Below are 20,299 nucleotides of genomic sequence, written 5' to 3'. Positions count from 1 at the left end.
GGGTCTTGTTCCTGCACCAATTGTCCTTCCAAAATCTCACTCTTCTACCATCCCCCAGTAAAAAAGCAATTTTTTTAAACATCAAGGAGCCTTCCTTTCTAATTTCCTTCCATAATCCCACCTCATAGACTTCCCTTACTTCACGAGTACTCCAACCTCCTCTTTCCACCCCAAACTTCCTACTAATAACAAGCTTCCACAAGGACTCCCTTTCAACCGCAAAACGCCAACTCCACTTGCACAAAAGGGCCCTATTGAGAATAAAAAAACTTCTAACACCCAAACCACCCTTCTTTTTATCTGAACAAATGATTGCACACTTTACAAGTTCTTCAAAGTTCCCTCACCCCGAAGAAAGTCCCTTTAGATTTGCTCTAATCTCATTCTAACAACTCTTGGCATACACATCAAAGACATGAGATAAATTGGCATGCTAGCCAAAGTGCTCCAAATGAGAGTAATTCTCCCTCCTTTAGAAATGTATTGCCTCTTCCATAGGGCTAGTCTCTTCCGTATCCTTTCCTCCACACCATCCCAAACTGCCATCGATTTGTGCGGAGCACCCAAGGAGAGCCCCAAGTAAGTGGAAGGAAGAGCTCCCACTTTGTAGCCGAGTTCTAGAGCCAACAACTCTACATTCTCTACTCTTCCCACCGGCAAAATTTCATTCTTATCTAAATTGATTCTCAGCCGTGAAATAGCTTCAAACCACATTAACAACCAACTTAGAAAAGTCATCTACTCCTAGGAAGCATCACAAAAAACCAGTGTATCATCAGCGAACAACATGTGGGTAATTTGAACCCCATCACCACCCCTTCCCCTTATCCTACAGCCTGTTAAGAATCCCCTCCTTGCTGCTCTATTTATAAGACAGCTTAATGTCACAAGCTGATTCAAATGAGCCTCCCCATGGCCTTATATAGAGCCAGGAAGCTTTTGGAGACTCTTAGAGTGAGAAGAGTGTGGAAGGTTCTAGAGAAGCCTGGAGGAATCCACACAATTCTACACCATGGTGGAAGGCACGAGAGGAGTCCGGGGCTTTCTAGAGAAATCTAGAAGACTCTTGTATATACTTGTATATAGGCTTGTACCTAGAATGATGTAGGACATTCTAGAATAGTCTTGAGTTGTAAGAAACCCTCCAAGGTTCCAAAGAGTTCCATTGGTGCCTATAAATAGGTGAGGGCCTCATTTGGCCAAGGCACCAAGCAAGTGAGCATCCAAGCACTTGTAAAGGCTTTCTTGAGTTAATAAGAGCTTCCATTCTTTAAGGAGTTGTCTACCAAGCTTCTTAAGCTTTTGAGTCACGAGTGTCTTAGCCGAGCGAGCTAAGCATTGGGGAGCAAGGCTGACTTAGCAAGATCAAGCGTCTTGGCTTGTCTAAGTGCTGCACGAGCTTAGTGAACGACGAAGTCCGTGACAAGTGGTATCAGAGCGCGGTTACGAGGTGGGCATAACAAATGAAGCATGTCGGGCTCTAACGTGGAGGAAACTAGCGAGCAAACCCGTGGACGGGAGATGGAGCATACTGCACGGGGTCGAGACAGGAAGGATAAGTCTCGTGACACCTTAGCCAACATGGAGGCAAGGCTAGCCAAGGTGGAGCTAGCCATGGCGGACACTCGGGAAGGGGTGGACTTGATCGAGCAAGGCATGGAGAAGGGCTTAGAGGATCTAAGGGAGCAGATCCAAGACCTTCGCGAGGGCGTGCTAGGTTCACAAGTTCAGCCGGTGTCACACGAGGAGTTCATGTCCTTCCAAGACAAGGTCATGACCAAGTTCGCTAGTGTGGAGTCAAGGATGGAGGCCTTGGCTGCACGCATGGATGCCCGAGACCAAGAAATTCGTCAAGAGCTGGCCATCTACAAGACTGCGGTGTCAGCACGAGTCATGGCCACTCGTGAGGCACCAAGGGTGGAGGTGCCCAAGCCACACACGTTCAGTGGCAAGAGGGATGCTAAGGAGCTGGATAATTTCTTGTGGCACATGAAGCGTTACTTTGAGGCCATTGCACTAATGGATGAAGCCACTAAGGTACGCACCGCGACCCTTTACCTCACTGATAATGCTACTCTATGATGGCGTCGACGGTTTGCCGACATAGAGAGAGGGACGTGCACCATAGACACATGGGATGCCTTTAAAAGAGAAATCGAGAGGCAATTCTATTTAGAAGACGTGGCTTACCTAGCAAGAAAGAGTTTGAAACGTCTCAAGCACACGGGCTCGATCCGTGAGTATGTCAAAGAATTCTCTACTCTTATGCTTGAGATACTTAACATGGCTAAGGAGGAGCTGCTGTTTAACTTCATGGACAACTTGCAAAGCTGGGCCGAGCAAGAGTTGAGGAGACGTGGTGTCCAAGACCTAGCCACGGCCATGGCAGTAGCCAAGTCCTTGGTGGATTATAGAAGGGGAGACTCCTCCAAGCCCAAGCCACCATCAAAGGGTAACCAGGCCAAAGGTGGGGGAGACAAGAGGTCGCAAGGCCATATTTCTAAGGAAGGATCAAGCAAGGGCCCTAGTGGCAAGGATGGCAAAGGCAAGGACAAGCGGAAGGAGTTCACGCCCAGGACCAATTGCTTCCTGTGGGATGGTCCGCACTGGGCACGGGACTGCCCTAAGAGGAAGGCTTTAAATGCTATGATTGAGGAAAAGGAGCAGGAAGGCGATGCTAAAGTGGGATCGTTGCAGCTCCTAAATGCCCTTAAGGCCAAGCCGATGCCTAAGACGCCTCAAAGCAAAGGGCTGATGTATGTGGAGGCCCTTGTAAATGGGAAGGCCACCAAGGCCCTGGTGGACACAGGTGCCACTCACAACTTTGTCTCGGAGGATGAGGCAAGAAGGCTGGAGCTCCAAGCATCCAAGGAAGGAGGATGGCTCAAGGCAATCAATTCAGCTGCTAAGCCATCACATGGAGTAGCTCGCGGGGTGACTATGCACATCGGCTCGTGGGAAGGAAGGGTCGACTTCACAGTGGCACCCATGGACAACTTCAAGATGGTGCTAGGAATGGACTTCCTACAGAAGGTCAAGGCTATGCCACTACCTTTCCTACGCTCAATGGCTATCCTAGAAGAGGAGAAGCCGTGCATGGTCCCTACGGTCACTGAAGGTACGCTCAAGACCCCTATGTTATCTGCTATGCAAGTAAAGAAGGAGTTAAAGAGGGAAGAGGTGACCTACCTCGCCACCTTAAAGGAAGAGAGGGATGATGGGTCGGGAGGACCCATGCCTAAGGAAATCGAGGGGGTCCTTGATGAGTTAAAGGACGTGATGCCGCCCAAGTTGCCTAAGAAACTTCCTCCTAGGAGAGAGGAAGATCACAAGATTGAGTTGGAGCCGGGAGCCAAGCCCCCTGCTATGGGGCCATGTAGGATGGCACCGCCTGAGTTGGAGGAGCTAAGGAGACAACTTAAGGAGTTGCTAGACGCGGGGTTCATCCAACCATCCAAGGCTCCCTATGGCGCGCTGGTCCTATTTCAGAAGAAGCATGATGGGTCCCTACGGATGTGCATAGACTACCGGGCACTCAACAAGGTGACGGTGAAGAACAAGTATCCCATCCCGCTCATTGCTGACTTGTTCAATCAACTTGGAAGGGCAAGGTACTTCACGAAGCTGGACTTAAGGTCAGGCTACTACCAAGTCAGGATTGCGGAGGGAGATGAGCTGAAGACTACATGTGCGACCAGGTACGGCTTGTATGAATTCTTAGTGATGCCTTTTGGACTCACCAACGCCCCAACAACGTTCTGCACCCTCATGAACAAGATCTTCCACCCATACTTAGACAAGCTTGTGGTGGTATACTTGGATGACATAGTCATCTATAGTAACACTATAAGGGAGCACGTAGAACACTTGAGGAAGGTCTTTAAGATCTTGAGACAGAACGAGTTGTACGTAAAGAAGGAGAAGTGCTCGTTTGCTAAGGAGGAAGTAAGCTTCCTAGGGCATTGCATTGGAGATGGCAAGCTGATGATGGATGATAGCAAGGTGAAAGCCATCCAGGAATGGGATCCACCAACCAAGGTACCTCAACTCCGATCTTTCCTTGGTTTAGTTAATTATTACCGACGGTTCATCAAGGGTTATTCGGCAAGGGCAGTTCCACTCACTGATCTTCTTAAGAAGAATAAGGCATGGGAGTGGGACGAAAGGTGCCAACAAGCCTTTGAGGATCTAAAGAAGGCTGTGACTGAGGAGCCAGTGTTGGCACTACCTGACCACACCAAGGTCTTTGAGGTACACACTGATGCCTCAGACTTCGCCATTGGGGGAGTCCTTTTGCAAGAAAGACACCCAATCGCATTTGAGAGTCGCAAGCTAAACGACGCGAAGAGGCGTTACACGGTGCAAGAAAAGGAGATGACCGCTGTCGTCCACTGCTTGCACACTTGGAGGCACTATTTGCTAGGGTCTCACTTCATAGTGAAGACCAACAATGTTGCCACTAGCTACTTCCAGACATAGAAGAAGCTAAGTCCTAAACAAGCTAGGTGGCAAGACTTCCTGGCCGAGTTCGATTATACACCGGAGTATAAGCCAAGAAGTGTTAATCATGTGGCCGACGCCCTAAGCCGCAAAGCCGAGCTAGCGTCTATGACGAGTCAGCCCCAAGGAGACATAATGGATCTTCTAAGGGAGGGACTGCAACATGATCCAGTGGCTAAGAGCCTCATCGCCCTGGCTCATGAAGGGAAGACCAAACGGTTGTGGGTGGAGGATGGCCTACTCTACACCAAGGGGAGACGACTCTACGTGCCTAAGTGGGGGAACATAAGGCGGAACCTGATAAAGGAGTGCTATGACACCAAGTGGGCTGGGCACCCTGGGCAACAACGCACGAGGGCACTACTCGAGTCGGCTTACTACTGGCCTCAGATACGGGATGAGGTTGAGGCTTATATGAGGACTTGTCTTGTGTGCCAACAAGACAAGGTGGAGCAGCGACAACCTAGAGGCCTGTTAGAGCCACTACCTGTAGCAGAACGACCATGGGACAACATCACCATGGACTTCATCATCGGGCTACCCAAGTCGGAGGACAGCGGCTCTATCATAGTGGTGGTGGACAGGTTCTCTAAGTATACAACCTTCATAGCAGCCCCGACTGACTGCACTGCGGAAGAGACGGCGAGGCTATTCTTAAAGCACGTAGTCAAGTATTGGGGGTTGCCTAAGTTCATCATCAGTGATCGCAACCCGCGCTTCACTGGGAAGTTTTGGACGGAGCTCTTCAAGCTTATGGGTTCGGAGCTTCACTTCTCCACAAGCTTTCACCCACAGACGGATGGGCAGACCGAGAGGGTGAACGCTTTATTGGAGCTATACTTGAGGCACTTCGTGAGTGCCAACCAGAAGGATTGGGCTAAGTTGCTAGATATAGCTCAGTTCTCATACAACCTGCAAAAGAGTGAGGCGAACAATAAGAGCCCGTTCGAGCTAGCCACAGGGCAGCAACCGTTAACTCCTCACACTCTAACAATTGGCTACACGGGGAGAAGTCCAGCGGCTTTCAAGTTCGCGAAAGGGTGGCACGAGCAAGCTGACATAGCACGCTCATACTTGGACAAGGCCGCTAAGAAAATGAAGAAGTGGGCTGACAAGAAGCGACGACACACAGAGTACAAGGTCGGAGACATGGTGCTTGTCAAGCTCCTTCCTCAACAATTCAAGTCCCTAAGGCTGGTGCATAAGGGCCTTGTGAGGAGGTATGAAGGACCCTTCCCCATACTTGGGAAGGTCGGCAAGGTGTCCTATAAAGTCGAGCTGCCCCCGAGGTTGAAGATTCATCCTGTCTTCCACGCAAGCTACTTGAAGCCCTATCACGGAGACAAGGATGATCCAAGCCGAGGGTTGTCTAAGAGGGCACCTACAACGGTTGTGACCTCCTATGATAAGGAGGTAGAACACGTCCTCGCAGATCGGGTCATCAGGAGACGAGGGGTACCTCCTGCTACGGAATACTTAGTGAAATGGAAGGGACTACCAGAAAGCGAGGCTAGCTAGGAGCCAGCAGAGGCACTATGGCAGTTCCATGAGCAGATCGAGCGGTTCCGGGCAGAAAATGCGACGAGGACGTCTGCGGCATAGGTGGGGGAGAGTGTCAGAAGCTGATTCAAATGAGCCTTCCCATGGCCTTATATAGAGCCAAGAAGCTTCTGGAGACTCCTAGAGTGAGAAGAGTGTGGAAGGTTCTAGAGAAGCCTGGAGGAATCCACACAATTCTACACCATGGTGGAAGGCACGAAGGAGTCCGGGGCTTTCTAGAGAAATCTAGAAGACTCTTGTATATACTTGTATATAGGCTTGTACCTAGAATGATGTAGGACATTCTAGAATAGTCTTGAGTTGTAAGGAACCCTCCAAGGTTCCAGAGAGTTCCATTGGTGCCTATAAATAGGTGAGGGCCTCATTTGGCCAAGGCACCAAGCAAGTGAGCATCCAAGCACTTGTAAAGGCTTTCTTGAGTTAATAAGAGCTTCCATTCTTTAAGGAGTTGCCTACCAAGCTTCTTAAGCTTTTGAGTCCCAAGTGCCTTAGCCGAGCGAGCTAAGCATTAGGGAGCAAGGCTGACTTAGCAAGATCAAGCGTCTTAGCTTGTCTAAGTGTCGCACGAGCTTAGTGAACGACTAAGTCCGTGACATTAAGGCCTCTATCCTAATCGCAAATAAGTGAGCAGATAGAGGGTTCCCTTGCCTCAGCCCCCTAGTGCTATGAAAAAAACCCATTGATGCTCCATTAATCAAAATGGAATACGTTGCAGTGGATATACACCAACTAATCCAACCAACCCATTTCTCCCCAAAACCCATTTTTTGCATCACTAGCAATAGAAAATTCCAATTAATATGATCGTATGCCTTCTCTATATCCAACTTACACAACACTCCACTTTCATTCCTTTTCATCATAGAATATATGGCCTCATTAGCAATTAACGTAGCATCGAAAATGTCTTCCTTGAACAAAAGCGTTTTGGGATGAGGACACCACCTTTCCCACAACCTTCTTTAGCCTATTAGTTGAGAGCTTTGCTAGCAGTTTGTATAGTCCTCTTACCAAACTGATGGGTCTATAGTCTCTTAGATCATCTACCCCGCCTTTTCTCGGAACTAAAACCAAGAACGTGGTGTTCAGGCTCCTAACAAATCTTCCCCTCTCATGGAATTCTTTGAAGAAACCTATTATCTCATCTTTTACGAATTCCCAACAAAATTGCCAAAAATCTAAGGGGAACCCATCCGAACCAGGCGCCTTGTTCCCATTCAACTTTGAAAGGGTAGAGAAAACCTCTTCCATAGTAAACACCTCCTCCAGACCAAGGATGAAAATATCGGTAATCACGAATATATCGATACTTCGATTTTACGGATATATCGGAGATATATTGGCGGATATTTTGAAAACAAATATCGATAGGCGTAAAATTGATCAAAATTTATAAAAATATAAGAAAAACTTCATAAAAATGTAATTAGAAGTATAATAGATATTTTAAAGTTGTTTTATTAAAGAATTTGATATATGTATAATATGATTTATCATATATGATAATAATATCATATGAATCGATAAAAATATGAATTTTATAAGTGTACATTTATTATTAAATCACATCTAATATTATTTCATAATAATATTATGATATTTGATTATAATATGTCTAATTTTAAAATATATATTAATATTAAAATTATAATCCATTTAATTCAATTGTATTAAATGATATAAAATAAATTATGATCTATGTACAATTTTTTAATATTTAATTAATCTATTAATGATATTAAAAACACTATGAAGAAAATTACTATACTAATTTTTATATTTTTGGTAATCAATTAAAAGAAATTTTTGTATTTAATTATAAAATAATTATAATTAATTTGCTCTCTAAAATATTCTTTTAATATTTTCTTTATATGATGACTTTGAATATATATTTTTAGTGCATCATATTTAATAAGGGGCAAACTTGCCCTAGTGGTAAGATGAGCTGAACCCCAAACCTTTTTGTTTGGGGTTCAAGTCCCCTCAACAGCAAAAAGAGGCATTTTTTAGAAAGCACTATAGTGGATCACTATAGCAAAACATTGTAGATGTACTGTGGCGGAGCACTGTAGTGCGTTTGACCGTCGTTGACCCGCATTGAACATTTGATATATCACGAAATATCGGTGATTTATCGCCATATCGCCGATATATCGGGAAATATCGTCTATTTTTGGTGATTTTTCCAGAAATTTCGCTAAAACAATATTTCTCCAGCAAATATTGTTTCCATAACCTTTGATACACAATATATCTCGATGTTTCCTTCCATGCTCTAGACTGGCTTCCTTCTCAACCCCAATTCTCTCAAAATCCAATCCGTTCAAACTAAGGCGCCAACCATCAAAATCTGACAGTAGATTCTAGTATGCCGTAACCACATCCCTTTGAATCTCTTGCTCTTTTGTCAACCAGAGACCATTAATTTTGATCTTTGTCAAACAATTCCTCTTTTTGTTAGGATTAGCCATCCAATGTGTTCTTATCGCCTTCCTTCAACCACACTTCTCTTGATTTTTGTCTCCGGGAAATTTCTTCCATAAGCGCCCACTTCTTGAACTACTCCCTAGCTTCCTTTCTAGCCTCTTAACTCCAGTGCAGATAAAACTCTTAGTCGCTCCTGATCGTCCCAAAAAAACACTTTGTCTAGAGCTAGCCCCTTGTTCACTCCCACTTTCCCAAAAACATCCTTGTTCCAAATCTTCAAATTGGTTTTTAAAGCCTTTAATTTTTCTATCAAGATAAAACTATTGGACCCACTGAAATTGAAACCTTGCCACCAACCTTTCAGCATTTCCTTAAACCTCTTCTCCTTCATCCACATATTTTCAAAACGAAAAGGAATTGGTCCCCTCCTCACCCCACCCCCATCTAACAGAATTGGAAAATGGTCAGACACCGACCTTGGGAGAGTACACTACATCACCCTGCTAAAATGAGTCTCCCAATCCTCCGAGACCAAAAACCGATCCAATCTTGACAAGGATTGACCATTCAACCCTCCACTCCAAGTAAAAGGCTCTCCCCTACAAGGGAAGGTCTCTCAAAGCTAACTTATCAATCACCTCCGAAAATCTTCTCATGGATGCAGACATTCTTCCTTCCCTAGTATGCTCACTAGGAAATTTGATCACATTAAAATCCCCTCCAATACACCACAGGTCAGCCCACAACCCTCGAATGCCCCCTAACTCCTCCCAAAAAATTTCTCTATATCTTTTCAAGGTAGGCCCGTAAACCCTGTAAAGGTCCACAAGAAACTGTCCTCGCAATTTTTAAAGTGACACAAGATTGAGAAAAGGCCCACCTTCATACCTACTAATTCCAACACTTTGTTATCCCAGAAGATTACCACCCTTCCAGCTGCTCCCCTTTCGTTCACTATCCCCCAACCTAAAAATCTCCCACACTCCTAGACTGTGCACCAACCCTGTCAAAATACTAAAAAAAACTCCACAGAAACCGAGAACTCTGATAACTCTAATCAGTTTATTATCTCCTACATCCATCTATATACAAATATATATCCTATACACGGAGTCTAAATTCCTAAATTGTATATGGTAACATTAACAAATACATGGTAAGCCAAAGCTGTCAATCTTTTCCTATATGTACAGCCAATTTGATTCCTAATTTGTATATGGTAACATTAACATTTCCTATATGTACAACCAATTTGATTCATAATTTGTATATGGTAACATTAACATTTCCTATATGTACAACCAATTTGATTCCTAATTTGTATATGGTAACATTAACATCCCCCCTCAAATTGATGTTGGTAAGTTAACCAACAACAATTTGCCAACAAGAAATTGATGTCGTTGTCGAGTCAAAGCTTTGGTGAAGATATCAGCCACTTGGAGATCAGAAGAGATGTGAGGAAGAGATATCACCCGACTTTCCAAGGTGTCTCGAATAAAATGACAATCAACCTCAATGTGCTTGGTACATTCATGAAAAATAGGATTGGTGGCAATCTGAATAGCACTAGTGTTATCAACATGAGATGTAGAAGTAGCCTAAGGAAACCTAAGCTCCTCAAGAAGATCGCGTAGCCATACAATTTTAGAACAAACAGTAGACATGGCACGATACTCGGCCTCAGTAGAGAATTTAGAAACACAATCTTGTTTCTTACATCTCCAAGAAATTAAGGCATCACCTAAAAACATACACCAACCCGTAGTAGATCGACGTGTATCTGGACACCCAGCCCAATCAGCATTACCATAGGCAACAAGTTGAAAAGAGCCGGTAGGAAAGAACAACCCACAAGTAGGTGAACCTTGAAGATAGCGGATGATGCGTCGAACTGCAACAAGATGGAGATGCCGAGGAGAAGTCATAAACTGACTGACCTGATGAATAGCATAGGAGATATCAGGTCGAGTAGTGGTCAAGTAGATAAGACTCCCAACCAGGCGCCGATAGAGAGTAGGATCATCCAGAAAGTCCCCTTCATCTTTCCTGTATTTGACATTTACCTCCATAGGAGTATCAACAGAAGAAGTGTCCTCCAAACCAGCCAAAGTGATAAGATCTTGAATATACTTATGGTTCACGAAAATACCACTAGCTCGATGATGAACTTCCAATCCTAAGAAGTTTATGTGAGTTGTCCAAGATCTTTCATATGGAAAGTTGTATGTAACAGCTGCTGAAGCTTAGTAATCAAACCACAGTCAGTGCCAGTAATGATAATATCATCCACATAAACCAAGAGAAAGACTATACCCGACGCAAACGTGTGGAAGAAGAGGGAAGAATCATACTGACTTTGGGTAAAACTGAAGGAAAGAATTGTACTGCGAAACTTCTCAAAACAAGCTCAGGGCGCCTGCTTGAGCCCATACAAAGAACGTTTTAGCTTACAAACATCATGAGGAGAAGAATTAGTCATACTAGAGGGAAGCTTCATGTAAATCTCTTCCTGGAGATCACCATGAAGAAAAACATTCTTCACATCCATCTAATGTAGTTTCCATGACTGTGAAGCAGCAATACCTAAGATGGTTCAAACCGTGGTCATTTTGGCAACAAGAGCAAATGTCTCCTCATAATCAACCCCATATTCCTGCTTGTTACCCAAAGCTACGAGGCGAGCTTTGTACCAGTCCAAAGAGCCATCAGAATGAAGTTTTACAGAGAAAACCCATTTACTCCCAATAGGTTTGACTGTAGGAGGACAAGGAACAATATCCCAAGTATGATTCTCCTCAAGTGCTTGAAGTTCTGCTTGCATTGCATGTTGCCAACACTCGTGTTCCATGGCCTGTTTGTAGCAAGAGGGAATAGAAATAGTGGATAAAGTAGCAACAAGAGAGACAGGAGAGAAGAATCCATACCAATCAGGGGGTCGAGAAAGATGAGTAAACCGACGAAGAGTGGTGGAAGCAGGAGCAGGATCAGGCGTCGGGTCAAGATCGGAAGGGAGCATAGAGGAAGTGGAATTTGAATCATGTCGACTACGTCTTTCATACACAAAACCAGGTTTGAACCTTTCCACAATTGTTGGGGATTTAGAAAAACTAGGCAGAAGAGATACAGATGCAGATGGTAGCTAAACATGAGATGGAAAGAAATATTGATTTTCAAAGAAAATTACATTCCGAGAAACTTGTATACGACGAGCATGAGGATCATAACAAACATAAACCTTGTGAGGGATAGCATAACCAAGAAAAGCACACTTAACAGACTGAACAGTAAGTTTATGTCGTTCATGAGTAGGTAGATGCACAAAACAAACACAACCAAATATACGAAGATTAGAATATAAAGGAGAATGAACAAACAACTTAGAGAAAGGAGAAACATGATTTAACATAGGAGAGGGTAAGCGATTGATCAAATGAACTGCAGTAGAAAGTGCTTCACACCAAAAACGAGGAGGAACCGATGAGTCAAGTAAAAGAGTTCTTACAATATCAAGAAGGTGGCGATTTTTCCTCTCAGCAACACCGTTTTGTTGTGGTGTCGAAGGACAAGAACGCTGAGAGATGATCCCTTTGCTTTGAAGAAAGTCCTAAAACTCATTAGACATGTATTCTCTGTGAGAATCAGAGTGCAAGACCTTGATGCTGGCAGAGAATTGAGTCTCGATAAGTGCAAGAAAGTGCTTAAAGACTAAAAAAACTTCAGCCTTAGCCTGGAGGAAGTAAACCCAAGTAAAACGACTAAAGTCATCAATGAAAGTAAAAAAGTACTTGTAATGTGCATGAGAAACAATAGGTGCAATCCCCCAAACATCACTATGTATAATATCAAAACATTGTGAGGCACGAGATGCAGAATAAGGAAAAGGTAGAACATTACTTTTGCCAAGTTTGCATGATGTACCATCGAAAGAAAGATCAAGAGAAGAACATGTTTTAATTCCCAATAATCCAGAATTAAACAAAGTACGAAGTACATCAGAGTTTGGGTGGCCAAGACGTTTATGCCACATCTTATGTCCAGAACCAACAACATTACATGCAAAGGAAATTAAAGGAAAACTAGGAATAATAGTGGAAAGAGAAACATGAAGAGGAAAGAGTCGTCCCACTTTAGGGCCCTTCGCGATCATCATCCCGGACACTTGATCCTTCACAACACAACCAGAATGAGAGAAATTGACATTACAATTATTATCAACCAATTGACCAATAGAAAGAAGATTTGTGGAGAGGTCAGGAGACACAAAAACATCAGTTAAGGAAGAGGAAAGATCACTAACAGCACTGATAGGCAGAGAACTGCCATCAGTAGTGTTCATTTTCAGATTTCCATCATAATTTCTGACATTGGAAAGAGAAAGAAAAGTATTCGTCGTATGGTTAGAAGCTCTAGAGTCAAAATACCATGGCTTAGAAGAAATCGTATGATTACCTGAGAGCCTAAAAGCAGAAAAAACAGAAATGATCATTTGTTGTACCATTTCAGGTATAAGTGTGTTCGGGTTTGCTAAGGTTGTAGGAGCAAGAATAGGAACAACCGAAGAGGCAGCAGATAGTGCAGTAGAACTAGAGGCACCAGTGGAGACATGATAAGCAATACCCTGCTTCCTTTTAGGTTGAATGGGACAAGCAGAGATTATATGACCTTGTTTCTTGCAGTAGTTACAGAACTTCTTGGGACAATCCTAAGCAATGTGACCAAAATCTTTACAACTAAAGCACTGGACAACACGCATATCTCGACCCTTATTCCACCCCTGTGCTGCATAAGCTATAGAAACAGGTGCACTAACATTAGCCCGATGTTCCATGGTAGCTTGAGTTACGATACGCTGCTCCTCACGCAAAAGTTCACTCAAGCAGGCATCCAGTGATGGTACAGGATGACGATTCATCATATTAGACCGTTCAATTTCAAAGTCGGGTTGTAGCTTCATCAAGAATTGATCTCGCTTGTTGGTTGCATGCACTGCTTGGACAGCCAGAGAGCTGCAGCGGGAACATTAGCATAAACAATGTCGGAATAATCAGTCCAAAGAGTTTGAAAACCAGAAAAATATTCCTCAATTGAGAGACTTCCTTGTATGAAATTAGTCATCTCATACTCCAATTGAAAACGCCTAGCAGAGTTGTCTTGATTGTAAACCGTGTGGAGATAATTCCACATAGCAGCAGCAGTTTTATAAGGCCTCAGATTGAGAACAAGGTGAGGTTCAACCGAACTAAGAATCCAGGTCATAACCCAAGCATCCTTAATTTCCCACTTAGACAAAGCCTCGACATCACGAGGTGCAGGATTACTCCCATCAATATGACCCCATAATTCTTTTCCTTTGACAAATAATTTAAATTGATACTCCCAAGCACAATAATTTTTGCCAGTAAATCTAGTAGGAAACGATTCCAACTTATCTGATGACATGATGCAACCGAGAAACAAAGGAAATAGCCCACCAGAAAATTGGAATAGAAACGGCCAAGAACCAGGACGCGATGAACCCGATCAACATTGTTTTCGATGCCAAGCGTTTGATTGGTAGAAGATCACGAACTCCACTCAGAACGTGTCGAAACCTTGCTCTGATACCATGTCAAAATACTCAAAAAAACTCCATAGAAACCGAGAACTCTGAGAACTCTAATCAATTTATTATCTCCTGCATCCATCTATATACAAATATATATCCTATACACGAAGTCTAAATTCCTAAATTGTATATGGTAACATTAACAAATACATGGTAAGCCAAATGTCACAAGATGCTTCAAATGAGCCTCCCCATGGGTTTATATAGAGCCCAGGAAACTTCTGGAAACTCTTACACTTAGCTATTGGTGGGAAGAGTGTGGAAGATTCTAGAAATGCCTAGAGAAATCCACACATGCCTAGAGGAGTCCAGGGCTTTCTAGAGAATTCTAGAGGTCTCTTGTACATAGAAGGATGTAGGACATTCTAGAATATTCTTGAATTGTAAGGAACCCTCCAAGGTTCTAGAGAGTTCCATTGGTGCCTATAAATAGGTGAGGGCTTCATTTGGCAGCTTGCAAGCATTGTAAAGCTTCATTTGAAAGCAATAAAGCTTCCATTCTTTAAAGAGTTGCCTAGTACGCCTACTCAAGCTTCCGAGTCGTAAGCGTCTTAGCCTAGTAAGTTAAGCATTGGGAGTAAGGCTGACTTAGCAAGATCAAGGGTCTTGACTTGTCTAAGTGCCGCACGAGCTTAGGAAACGACTAAGTCCGTGACACAAAACTGTTAATCTTTTCATAGATGTACAACCAATTTGATTCCTAATTTGTATATGGTAACATTAACAAACCCAAGGAACATATCTTGGATTTTAGTCTCCTGCAAAACACACCAAATTCACTCTTTGAGACTTGATTATGACCTTGATTATCTTCCTTTAATTTCTATCATTAGCCCCTCTAACATTCTAAGATAAAATTTTTATCTTCATCTAAGGGTCGAGACTTTGGCCCCACCTCCTCCAACCAAATTGTTCTATGGACCAATGTAATTTTTTCAGTTCTCGATCAAACTTGGTAGTCCCTATGGTACCCTTCTTGTTACTCTACTCTCTTTTTCTCTTGGTCCTTAGAAGCAAATTCAAATTTTCGCCTTTAAAACCTTCCATTGAAAAGCCCAAAAACTTGTTGAACCTTGCCAAACAACTGTCATCCCATTGACAACCATTCTCATTCAATTCCTGAAGTGACTTCTCATCCTCACCCCCCACTCCTACCTCAGCCATAGATTTCTCCCCCTTAAAGGCCATCTCCCATGATCTACCATCATTCAAAATAATACTCAACGGATTCTACTCCTCTCCACCATCCACGGAGGCTAACCCGCCGAAAGACCCACTTTTCGCCACAGCCCGACAAAACCTAGAAGAAGGAATAGAAGAAGAGAGAGGTCGACCCCCCATGAAGAACGAAGGAGAATCGACGTACCTAGAGGCCTCTGCAAACAGAGTTTTGTCGGTAATCGTTGCACTTTTCACCACCTCAAGGGCCTCTAGCGACAAAACAACCCTCGCCATTCCTTCGGAAGGATCTTCGTTACCTATTTACTCTCTAACATTTTCAAGTGAAGACCCCTCTTATGCCCTAGATTTTGGAACTGAAGACGGTGGCCCTTTTGAAAACCCTCATCCCGCTACGCCATCAACTTCAGGCCCAAGGCCCAAATCGTCTACCTCCTCACAGCTCATTGAACACCCTTTTAAGGCGTTTAAACCAATGGCCTAAGACTTCAGCTTCCCGGCCCATAAACACCTGAGGCTCATTTTCTTGCCCTTGGGCCTCCCCAAGACCCAAACTAAGGGACCCACTATTGAAACCACCCGACCTAAATAGTGCCCACCTAGTCTATTTGAAATTGACATATCGACCCCTCTCTCTTGGTCTCTGCATGGTGGGTTACCTACCTTAACCCCTTCTTTAGTCTCTTCGTCAGAAACCACAACAAGAAAAGCATCAGAAGTGCTTCCAGAGGATAACACATCATGTACCCTGAGTTGCAGCTTCAACTGCTCCACCTTTTTCCTTTGACTCCCATAGCGAGCAAGGCGTGCACTTCCCTCCCACTTCTTCTCCTACCATTGATTCGCCTACCCCATATTTTCGTCCCATCGGCACCACCTGCGCAAACCAAGGTGGGGTTTCCCACCATATTTGAATGGAATAACACCCCGACCCCAGCAAAATTTGAGCAGTGCTAGGTAAATCCTTCCTACCAACTTCACCAAGATCCTAGCCCATTGCAGCTCAGTAAGAAAAACAATGTCTTCATCCACTGTAATAAAGCCTGCACACCCATCACCGATTTTTTTAAAGACCTCCCGACTCCACAGGTGAAGTGGGAGACCCACCACCCTCACCCACGCCTCTTTAGTGTAGGAATCCTTGCGAAGGCACCCCACCTCTGGGTCCCATCTATCCAAAATAAGGAAGTTCTCCTTAATACTCCTTTTGTCTCTAGCTAGGACTCACTCAGCCTCACTTGGCAACTCAAATGCAAACAGCAAGAGTCCTCTGCCTAGCACAATTATGCTTAATTTCCCTTCTAAAAGCCAGTGCTGATGCGTCCATTTCCTTATAAAATCTAGATCACGTAAAGGAACTGCATAATTACCCCATTAGCCCACCAGACACCGTTTCATTTGTTCTAACCTTCTTCGCATTTCATTTTTCCCCAACTCTAACTAGGAATCACCTATTTTTCCCGATTTTAACTTTACAACATCTACATAGGTCTTTGTCTCCATCCCCTTCTTCCTTGAAGAAACCTCCAAACCCCCATTTTTCCTCAATGGAACCTCTAGATCTCTGGTTTCCTTTAAGCCTCCAACAGGGACCACTCGAAGGCCTCTCAACTTCTCAGCCAAAGTATTCCATCCACCAGACAACCCCTTCCCTTTTGGAAAGATGATGCTGAGTTTTTTTTGTCTCGAGATCATAGACAAAGTTGAGGATGAACCTTCCTACCTCATTTGAACAGCGTTCCAACCTATAATTCCTACCCCTCTCCTCTCAACCAAGAACCCATCTTCTATCATCGCTTTCTCTGCAACAAGTTTCAACTCCGTCCAATAGGCAATGTAAACAAACCTCCCCAAATCTAATCCAAGAGGAGGCACCTCTGCTTCTCTCCCAAATACACCCTTTCAGCTTCCTTCCCACATCCTCAACCAAAAGCTCGAACAACTTAGACTCCACAATAAACCAACTTCTTCCACCCTTGGTAGTTTCCTTCATTCTCCCCCTATAAAGGGATATTGTTGTCTCCCAACAGAAGTATGTTCTTAACTAAAATATTTCTTGGGAATTGAAGTGATTCACTCAAAAAGAGGGATTGTTGTCTCCCAACAAAAGTATGTTCTTGACTCGGTGCAAGAAACAAGAAAAATAAGATGTAAACCGGCTAACACACCTATTGATCCGAATCACAAGCTTGGAAAATCAAGTGAGGATGCAACCGTGGACAAAGGTATATACCAAAGATTGGTTGGCAGGCTAATCTACCTCTCACATACACAATCAAACATAGCCTATGTATTTAGCCTAGTAAATCAATTTATGCATAACCCGAAGGAAGTTCATCTACAAGCTGTATACAAAATCCTATATTACCTAAAAGCAACTCCAAAGAAAGAAATTTTTTTTAAGAAAATCATTGAACTATCGTTGGAGGCCTATACTGATGCAGATTATGCATGATCAATAATTGATCGAATGTCTACCACAAGATATTGCACTTTTCTTAGAGGGAACTTGGAGGAGTAAGAAATAGAACGTTGTTGCAAGATCTAATGCAAAAGCTGAGTTTCATGTAATGGCCCAAGGAATCAATAAGTTGTTTTAGCTCAAGATTATCTTGGAGGACTTGAAGATTAAATAGGAGACACCTATGAAACTTTATTATGACAATAAGTCAACCATCAACATTGCACATAATCTGGTACAACATGACAGAGCCAAGCATTTGGAAGTTGACAGACATTTTATTAAGGAAAAGTTGGATAGTGGCTCAATCTGCACACCAACATGGAAAATGATGCTCATTTGTATGATCTAAAGTGCATAATGCACGATACTAAACAAGGGAACCCAACCATGACTACCTACTCCAATGCCATGACTCAACTTTGGAAGGAGAGATCTCTATTAAGATCAAGATTAGAAATGCATAGAAGATAGTGTGAGGTATAAACAAATTCTTGATAAAGACAAAATCTTTAATATTCTCATAGATTTGAATGCTCAACTCAACTAGACCAAAGGACAACTTCTTTGGGTAATCTCTCTCCCTTCACTAAGAGAAGTCTACATTTCCATTAAAAGAGATGAGAGCATACTGTCAGTTATGATGGGAAACTCTTAACACTAGAAATTCAGCCTTAGTTGTTGTCCAACCTAAAAATGACCTTCCTAGTAAGCAATGCAATGTTGTAATATGGAATGATGATAGACACAAACTTTGGTGCGATCATTGCCATAAATCATGTGTACAAAAGATATGTGCTGAAAACTCCATGGAAAACCTCAAAGGTTGGGGTAGAAGAAATAAACATGCCAATAGTAATAGTCGAGGCCTTCAAGTTGCTACTAACCATTCAAAAGTTTAGAATGTGGGGCAATCAGGAACCTTGAACCACCAATTTTCACCAAGGAACAACTTGAATACCTTTATAGGTTTATGATTCAACACCAAATCCCTTTCTAATTCTCCTCCTACAATTATAGCCTATAAATAGGTAACTTTCTCATTGTTGTGCATACCATCAAAACAAAATTGAACCCTTGAATCATTAACATTAGAGCCACAAATCATATGATAGGTTTGTCAAAATTGTTTTCTTCATAAGTTCCTTGTTTAGGTCACTAATAAGTAAAAATAGTAGTTAGATCTCTAGGAAACAAGCTTGGAAGTATCAAGAACCAAGCATGGTATAGCTATTTTCCAAAGAAGTATGTACTCGATATCTTGGATGAAACTAGATGACAAAATGCAAACTTCTTGTTACACCTATAGTTCCTAACCACAAGCTAGAAACAAAGGTTAAGGGAGATCCAATTGACAAGATTAGGTATCAAAGACTTGTTTTTTTTTTTTTTTTCTTTTGATAGGAAACCACGCAAGAATATATTGATAGAAAAAGAAGTACAAAAGGAGGATGAGGAATCCTCCCTCCAAAAGAAAAACTAAACAACATGAAAAAATAACAATACACTAGGCCGTCCCATTGGAACTATTGGATCTACACACTGATAGCCAATCAAGTTGTAATACGTTAAGGTATCAAAGACTTGTTGGAAGGCTTTATTTATTTATCATCTAATTGGCTAGACATAGTCTGTGTTGTTAATGTTGTCAATCAGTTTATGCACTCTCCATTTGAGTATCATTTGGAAGTAGTTAAAAGAATTCTAAGCTATCTAAAGGCCACCCCGAGTAAGGGTCCTTTTTTAAGATGAATGATCATCTTCTTGTGGAAGCTTATACTGATGTAGACTAGGCTAGTTTAGTCAATGATTGAAGTTCAACTGCAGGTTATTGTATTTTTGTAGGAGGTAACTTTATTACTTGGAGAAGCAAGAAATAGCCTGTTGTAGCATGATCAATCACTGAAGTTGAGTTCCACGCATTAGCCTAGGAAATTTGTAAAGTATTGTGAATTAAAAATCTCTAGGAAGAGCTACAATTGGAGCCTAAGAGACCAACAACTATCCATTGTGACAATAAGGTTACTATCAGTATTGCTCACAACCTGGTCAAACATGAAAGAACTAAGCAAGTGGAGGTAGCATTTTGTGTTTACTAAATAGCAAGGAGCACATGTCTTGACAAAGGAGTCGTAAACACCATGTTTAATTCTATAATAGACAAGCTGGGAATGTATAAGATTCATGCACTAGCTTGAGGGGGAGTGTTGTAATTTTCTGATTTGATTATGGATTGAAATCATAGGATTTGAATAGAAAGTCGAATCAAATTTGTATATTCATAGTAAAATATCCATGCACTAGCTTGAGGGTGAGTGTTGGAATTTTCTCATTTGATTATGGACTGAAATCATGGGATTTGAATAGAAAGTCAAATCAGATCTATATATTTATAGTAAAATATCCATGCACCAGCTTGAGGGGAAGTGTTGTAATTTTCTGATTTGATTATGGACTGAAATCATGGGATTTGAATAAAAAGTCGAATCAAATTTGTATATGTATGGTAACATAAGAAAGTTAAGAGTAATTGTAGAAAATATTTCCTTAGATAGCCTATT

At 42.5% G+C, this 20,299-nt stretch overlaps 1 protein-coding gene across 4 annotated transcripts in view; it reads right to left on the bottom strand.

Moving 5' to 3' along the window:
* The window catches only part of LOC100249309 (uncharacterized), a 179,382-nt gene that overhangs the window by 93,629 nt on the left and 65,454 nt on the right, over window positions 1–20,299 (bottom strand). The window lies entirely within an intron of this gene.

Source organism: Vitis vinifera, chromosome 5 (genome assembly GCF_030704535.1).
Source record: "Vitis vinifera cultivar Pinot Noir 40024 chromosome 5, ASM3070453v1".
Classification (NCBI taxonomy): domain Eukaryota; kingdom Viridiplantae; phylum Streptophyta; class Magnoliopsida; order Vitales; family Vitaceae; genus Vitis; species Vitis vinifera.
The sequence above is the reverse complement of the archived record's forward strand: the minus strand, read 5'-3'. Positions and strand labels throughout refer to the sequence as shown.